The following is an 8,970-nucleotide window of genomic DNA, read 5'->3' on the forward strand; positions in this document are numbered from 1 at the left end:
CTCATGTTGAGCTGTAGGCAAATTGAAGAACGAAATGTGAATAGTAATCAAAATAATATTTCATGCTCCCACGACAGTTCAATCTGTTTTTCCTTGTGGTTAAAGAATCCTTAATTACATTTGGAGCTATCAGTGTGGTCATTGAACTTTATTCTTTAGAACTTAAACGTATAGTAATGGTTTACAACATACAGGAATCACTGTGTGTTTGTATATTAATAGTTTAGACTTGAGTGGCAAGTTTTCCGTGATTTAAAACACCGAATTTCGCGATTTTCCGTGGGTGGTTTTAAATACTAACTTCCGTGATTTTCCGTGATGTAATTTCAATGACGTGTTGACATTCCGATTAAAAAGTCACATTTCATAAACTAAAATTAAATATATATAAGCGTATGTCTACTCTATTTCTAGTTGTCTTAAGGTTGATATCTTTGAAGACAGACTTCATTTTCATTTTTTACCTCACATTCTTATATATATTTTCTTCAATTTTCATTTTCCGCAAATTTCCGTTTTTCGGTTTTTTTCTTAAATTCCGTGATTTTTTCAGTTTTTCCGTGACATTTAAAACTTGCCACTTTAGTTTAGACCAACACCAGGTTGGAATGACACTGTCAGCCGGTGAAGGCAGATCAGATCAAATTTCGATCGAAAAGACGAAGCCAAGATGTTATTTATATTTACACGCGTTAGAATTTCATCATCCACATAATTTTCATCTTGACTACGTTTATTAATCAAATTTTTTTACCTGTTCAAAAACAAAACAAAACACAATCACAAGCAAACGCAAACAAACAAACAAAGAATAGATACACTGTTGTAATAACAAGAGAATAGGTATAAAAGGTGGGTGACACGATTGACAGGCTCAACCACCCCCCACGCCATCAAAATCAAGATTCAAGATGTTGGTATCCGAACAAAGCTCATAATTTCCTTATAACCCCTCTAAAAGACCTCATCTCCCCAGATATGTTTTGTGTTACATCGCAAGCAATCACGTTTTTGCAATTAAATTTAGGATTAGAACACACACCTTTTGTTTCCTGTTGTTTTGAAAACTCTTTAAATTGCTCATAACTTTGGAACTGCTTGTTTAATTTTAATGGGGTGTTCTGCAAAATGCAGCTTTGTAAATGCTTTTTTCTATTCTATAAGAAACTGAAAATTTATTATTCCGAGTTCCGATTGATTTTGCTTGTTCGCATCACATATAACGCTTTCACGAAACTTGTTGGTATTTTTAGACACACTTTATTTGGCCAATAGTTTTCTCGTCTCAAGTTGAGAGTATTATAATGCCGTGTGGGATTCCGCAATGGCAGATTCGAATCGCTCGCGCTAACCTAATCCCGCGGATCGTATACACTTGCGTAGAAGGGCGACCTGTTAGTAGTTTGGAGACACAACATGGCGTTAGTCTTAACTTGAGACAAGTCATGCTATAGAAAGATAATCCATTTCCAATTATCATCTCAACAAGAGTTTTGTTTTATTTGTTGTTGGATTTTCATTACTTTAATTGGACCCGATTTCATGAAATTATTTATCACTAAGTGATGGAAATTAGTTGTAAATGATGATGCAAATAGAATTGGCATCTTGTAATTGTGTTAAATGTGTCTTCTGTATCTATGATATGAATGAACATGATGAAGGAAGACTGTTCTTTGGTCCTTGTTCGTAATTCATAGTACGTAACTCACCGTATTTTGGATACCGGTAACCGCAAGCTCAACTAAGTCGGCTGTTTTCTGGTTCTATTAATTGTCTAGACCCTTTTATCTTTAATTCTATAGGTTTCGTAACTAAAATGCATCTTCTAAGTATAGAAATGCCTAAGAGGAGATTGTCATTGGAAATCTATATTTCTTCGTACGAAGACGCTGGCACTTTGTTTGATGAAATGAACGACTGCGATAAGCAGAATGACGGTTCAAATAAAATGTATAGAAAGAACAAAAGCAGAGATATTCTAAATAATAATACCTTTGAAGAACTAGATTGTTTCTTTCTATTCAGATAAGATTTTGCATAATTTTGCATGTTTTTGTTGAGAACATTTGCTTTTCAGAATTCGTTATTGATAATAACCATCGGCGCAAATATGAAATGAGAATAAACCTTGGAAGACACCTACCTTAATTGCTTCTTAAGGAGATTATTTACTTATGAGAACAAAGTCTTTTAAATGTGTAACACATTGCAGAAACACGTAACAAAAAACACTGTCATCAATAATTATTATATTATTATGCTACTGCTTACTATCGAATCGCCTTATGAGATGTGGTTCTGCAATCTGGTCAATCAACTTTACTAACATGCTTGATGCATGCGCACTAGTGGTTAGACATCGCTGTACATGTAATAACAGCAGTAATAATAACAATAATGAAAATAATAATAAATAACAATAATTTACGATTTCACTTAAAATCGACAGTTTTGTGTCTTATGATTCTTTGAAGCTTTCAATGATGTCAAATTATGCAAATATATTAATTGTAAATTTACGTCAGTTTATGGGAATCTTTACACTATTCATGCTATTAGTATAAAACAGAACGCTTTAAAAATAATTGTAACAAATGCCGGAGAAGTTCAAAATGTTCAATTGCACCTGTAAGCGTCCATTTCAATTTTTTAAGTTAGTCAAATAAACGAGGAATATTTTTGACCAGGTCTTATGGCTTGGGGCAAAATATGACAGAAAATGGCTTCTGCGTGCTGTTATTATCCCATATTGGCATAGATATCTGGATATTACTATTTGTTCACCTATTCAGCTGTATCTTCATCACCTTGAACTGTTCAAAGGTGTTTTTCACTATTACGTAGATCAATAATACCTTTTACCAAACATATCCAAAGAAACGATGAAAAACGATGAAAAAATCACAAAGTATATCACAAATATTTGTTTGAACAATATGAGAAATATAAAACTGTTGTTTGTTCTGGAGTGTTGGGTGATACTATCACATTTTATATAGCTAGTGATTGGATCGAATCAATCTAAAAATCAATTGTAATTGTTTCAATAAGAACGTTCAAATCCATTGTTTGCAATGAAAAATGGCGCTTACACTATTCAATATAGTTGACCCGTCGTCATTTTATTAGCCAATATTTTCAGTTCGTTCTTTTTTGTTATCACTGGTGTCTATTTTATAGTATTTTTTCAGACAAACATATATTATAACCGCGGAATAATGAAATATATGTTGTTGTGATCTTTGCTTGAAGATTTTGATTTATTCATTGTGCAGTAAACATCGCCTGTCCCATTTATAACCAACATTAATGTAATCCCCGCTGATAGTTTTGTCAAATGTATCTGATTCTACTCTCAATCATATTCCAATACATTATATTTAGTCTTACAGATTGTTAACCTTTTTCACATGCATTAATTTCAGAAAACACTATTACATTACATGTATTTTGTTGGTCAAGTATTTCAAGTGTTTCCAAAACGTGGTGTGCGAATTACAGGCGTTTATACTAACCATCCTGTTACGCTACAAACGAAGCGCCGATATGCTACAAATGTTTAATATGTATGCATCGTTGTATTGTACTCGATCATTTTTCTGATAGATTCACGCATGCATACCTTCTTATTGGCGACATGAATAGGTTTACATGTCTCCTCACTGCTCATTTATTCTATTCGTCAACGACTCAGACGTGCTAAGTATATTACTTTATACCGTCGCCGTCTAATAAATATACCAATGTCTGTGCTTCCCAAATACCAAATTACAGAAATTGATCCTATTGGCCTACCCGGCCTAGACTGACAAAGAAAATGGAAAAGATATTCGATTGGTGCAAATATACACCTAAAAAGATCATTAAGGTCTATTAATATGATATTTTGTCTCGATAAAACAATCATTACTTCGGAGCATAGTCTTTACTACGAATGAGATGTTATAGAGTGTAACTTGAAGCTTCAAACCCCAATACGCGCGATAAACTTGATGCAAACACACTGCAAATAGCAGACTGTAAGCCCAATTGTCAGTGATTTTAATGGTAGCATCTGAAACATTGCACGTTATTCAAATTGTGTAACTTAAGTACAATTTGATTAATGTTCCTGTTATATCTGACGATAACATCAAGCTCACGACCGTCACTTGTTTGCTAAGTCAGATTGGGGATGACTTTACACTGCAATCATCTGGTAGGAATTCTGTTCGAAATCCAAAATGATCTGGTTTTTTACAATATGTCTCAGGTTCCATCGACTTCGAGAGCAAACGTGTTTGCAACTTGTTCTTTCTTTTTGTTCTCATCCGAAACACTACAAGGATAAAGCTGATGACTTAGGTATCTAGTTGAATATACATTAATTTCGAGGACAAACCCTTGTCAAGTTAAGAGCGATACCAATTCATCAATCTAGAAATGGCAAATTATGTTCGCATCATGTTTAAAAGAATTTACATACTTTCTCACATACATCAAAGGTCTATTTTAATTTTATTTTACTTGTTCTTACCATCTTACACACCTTCCGGGTAACACATTCTATAACCAATGTGCTAAGTTGTTTTACTTTTTGGATTACTTTGTGTTCGTGTTTGATCCAATATACAACCCCGGGTTACAAGTGATAATATTTCTGCAACCAAGTTGAAAGGAAATTCTTCCTTAAACTGTTGTGAAAATGCTTCCCATTTGTGTGAAATTTTAGGAAAAACGTTATTAACAACGTTTGCTAACATAACAGTGGTTAAAACTACTTAAAAGTGACTTACGCTCTTAAACTTGATTGGTTCCACACAATTTCCTAATACGATAAATTTAAATTGTTTACATTAAAAGAAATACAAGCGTAAACTAATTTAGCCACGAGGGAAATTATGCTCCACGTGGTAGACTTGATAATTAAAAAAATTTGTTTAATTTTGAAGTTTTGTTATTTTTTTATGAATAGGAGTAAATTAAGTCAGAGATCACTAATTCCCTATGCACAATCCAATCATGTTTGTGTAACCACAGATTTTAATTAAATAGGATAATTATTCTCAAGAAACAGGGTTTTTCTATTTCAATTTATGAAAATCAAATTACTGCATGTGTATTGTGAAAGCGGAACACATTCAATTAAATAGGATTCACTTTAGGGATTCAATCAAATTTCACCGTTGTTCATCGCCGCTTACGACGCGTCCGCTGCGTGGTTTGTGATCAGCATAATGTAAAAATTCAGGTTATCCCTGTATGTCGTAACGTCCAGTGGAGGGCAATACATTTAAAAAATAGTGTAAACCCATTGCTTTGATGATTAATCCTGTTACATCATTGCCGTTTATTACGACCACTTTTATCCACCACTAGTTGTTAATGAAAAATGAGGGGGTCATCACTATAAGTCTCTTATATACGTTTGTGGATTGTCAGATGCCTACACAGTGAATGTCCACCGTTACTGATGAGTACGCTGAGGATATGGACAAGTATTGCCAATAGATCGATATTACACATAAGTGTTTTAAACGGTTGCTTGTTATAATTTGTTTCAACTTTTGAGTCCTGATGGGATCAGGCACTGTACATCACTTATGCAAACATATGAAGATTCGGTTAGCCAACGAAATGCTCGACTAATAAAATCAAAATCAGTGACAAAAAACTCGTACACTTCTGGATATTTCAATGTGCGTTTTTACCTGTTACATATTAAATGCAGCAAAAGAAGTGAGAAGAGGGCGCAAGACTCATTTCTCGGATAAGTTGTGACGAGCATAGCGGAGAATTGCTTTGTGTAGGAAATATAGACACAGCCTCACACAGGTGTTTCGAGCACATTGCTTCATAGCTAAAGATTTCTACTCAATAGCTTTTGAACGCTTAAGTGGAGGGCGACAGTAACATACAAGTCAAACACAGCCTTTATTCAAAATGTTCAAGTAGAAGTGGATGAAACAAAGTGGCTTTTAAAATGCTAAGATAATTACAAGGTGTCCATAAGATTGTACAAAACAAATGACATTAGTTCCTAGAATATGGCAACATTGAAACGAAATCTGTTTTATGGTAAATATACAAAAAAAGTTCTTTATATCAGATTTCTTGATTCACCAGTGTAAATGCAAGCAGATTGAATTCATATTCACATTCGACATAGCGAACCTTATTTCATATTCATCATAGCGAGCCTTATATTCGATATTGCGAGTCTTTGAAATGCGGAAATTGGGTTTCTTACACTTTACACTGCGATAATATCAATTCAAACGACTTCATTGATAGCTATGGCTTACTAATTATTTTTGTTTTAAAGTAAAAATTTAAAATATATCTATCAAACTACTATTTAATTTCTTATATTTACAGTTACTCAGCTTTGTAATACCGTTTAACTCATGCAGTTTACTGTTACAGCAGATAAGGTGAATATAGGAAAAGGCTCCAAATTCAAACAAAACTCATCCAATTTCTTAATTTCTCTGTCTTGAAAAAAAAGAAGATATGCTTGAACACATAACGACATGTCTCCAGTATCTACTGGAAATACCTAGGGCACCACCAACGTCCATATTGGGTAACGGATTAACCAGTCAACTACCACCCGCTGATGACAGAGAAGGGTTTTTCCGAAATATACGGATCAAAAAGTGAGTGTTGAAGACTTGCTATAAACTTGTACCTATGTCTCAACAAGTAAATAATCTCTGCCGCACAATCAATCAAATTCCATATCTGAAATATCTGGACAAGTCAGAGCTTCATTGACCAAAACACTTGCCATGCCATAATGACATAACTCATTCTGTCGAGATTGGACTACTGCAAATCACATTTCAAAGGTACTTCCAAAGCCAACTTACTTCAAAGCTGCATGCATAGTCGTAAATCCCCGGGTGATAGGGAGATACCCCCCCATATTTGTATAAAGGGGATGGGGTCCACACAGTCACAATGTTGACGCATGTAAATTAATTTTATAATTTATACGCCCATTTTAGCATTAAAAATACATATTTTTGCGCTCTTCGTGCTAATTAGTTTCACTTTGCCACCATATTTCACCATTTTTAGCTTCCATATGGCAAAACATTTGTACCACAATCTAGTATTCTGTCACCAAAAGGTGCTGAATTCAATATACTTCTCAAGGATATTTTGAAACCCCATCCCCCAATCATGCCAATATCAAAAATACATAATACAAATATACGACGTGACAATGCGACTACACTAGTGAATTAAATTAAAATAAATTTCGGATTTATATAGCGCCTTTTACCAGATCTTAGATGATAATTCAAAGTGCTGTAATTTAGTATTAATGGTATACGTTGTATTGTTGTTGAAGCAGCCTAAAAATCGATTTTCATTATCTGAATCAATATATTATTGTAAAATAACACTTTGGTGTTTGGCAAAATTTCATTATACAAATCATATACTTTGAAAACTAAACTTGCTTGATTTATAGTTATTAATTTGTTATGTACGTTTTACAAAAGTGTTGATGTTTCAGCCCTCTTTACAACATAACTCAAGACCCACAAGACCTATAAAAGTATATCTGTGATATTTGAATTCTTTTACACGCTCGCTATGAATTGAGCAATGCAATTTTTGCTAAAGCTCACTACCATTCGCAAGATGCTGTGAACTACTTTTTTTCTGCTGCATCGACCAACAATACATACGAGGGTGGGCTGTACCCGTTAATCCGTCATAAAAAGAAATGCACGTCTTTGCGCCCAAACGACTTAAGCTAATCGTGGATCCATCCTTTGTTTTCATTTTAGTGTTAACATTTTTACCCAGCACCTGTAATACCTGGTGGAAGGTCCGAATATCACAAAAATGACTATAGAGGAGAGGGGTTGGTGAAACCCACTACAGTTAAATTCATGATAAAATTATTCCAAGAACTGACTTTTTACTTGTTAGTTAGTTTGAAACAGTCATTCGCTTTTATAATTCGGTGAAAATCGCATGTTCGTAGATTTTGTAGCTAAATATCATTTTACCTATACTTTTGTACATAGCCATAATTCACAATTATGACGTCATAGCAATATTATGTGGGGAATGTTTGTACTTATGTAAGTATCACTGGATAGTATCGAGTACCAAATATAACGGTAAATGACGTTTATAAAGACGGTTGCAACAACCCCCTCTCAAAATATGGCTCAATAGTTTTAGACCCAAAGCTATGATGTTCAAAACACCATATTACATAAGCAGTTGTTTTTAAAATACACAATACCTCGTTTTTTCCCTACATCTTCGCAACACTTTCTTAAGGGTACACTAGGTATTGTTGGTCGAAGCAGCCAAAAACTCGATTTTCAATATATTATTGAAAAATAACACTTTGATGTTTTGCAAAAGTTCATTAGACAAATCATATACTTTGAAAACTTGCTTAATTTATAGTTGTTAATTTGTTATGTACGTTTTATAAAAGTGTTGATGTTTCAGCCCTCTTTACAACATAACTCAAGAACCACAGGACCTACAAAAGTATATCTGTGATATTTGAATTTTTCTACACATTTGATTTAAAATGATCAATGCAATTTGTGTTAAAGCTCACTACCATTCGCAAGATGTTGTGAACTACCAAATGGCAACAGTTTAAAATAGTTGATAACCTTAATGTTCCTCGAATACCATCTCGGGTGGTAACAGTGCCATCTCCACTTTTGCCCCTACAGTATATATTGCCCCTACAGTATGTATTTGCCCTACAGTATGTATTGGTGTCAACAATGTTTATGCTACTTGCTTCTTTAGGTACTTCTCAAAATTCACTTGATTCCCGGGACTTGATTCCCTAGCGATAGCAGTTTTATTGTTTTACATGTACTAGTATTTGTGTTTTGTGAACTTTCATGTACCTTTTTGTGAAATTCTCCCGAAAGCTATACCACTCCTCTGTATTGCTGATATAAATTTGGTATAATACCAGTTTCAAAATTT

This window comes from Amphiura filiformis, chromosome 8 (assembly GCF_039555335.1).
Source record: "Amphiura filiformis chromosome 8, Afil_fr2py, whole genome shotgun sequence".
NCBI lineage: Eukaryota > Metazoa > Echinodermata > Ophiuroidea > Amphilepidida > Amphiuridae > Amphiura > Amphiura filiformis.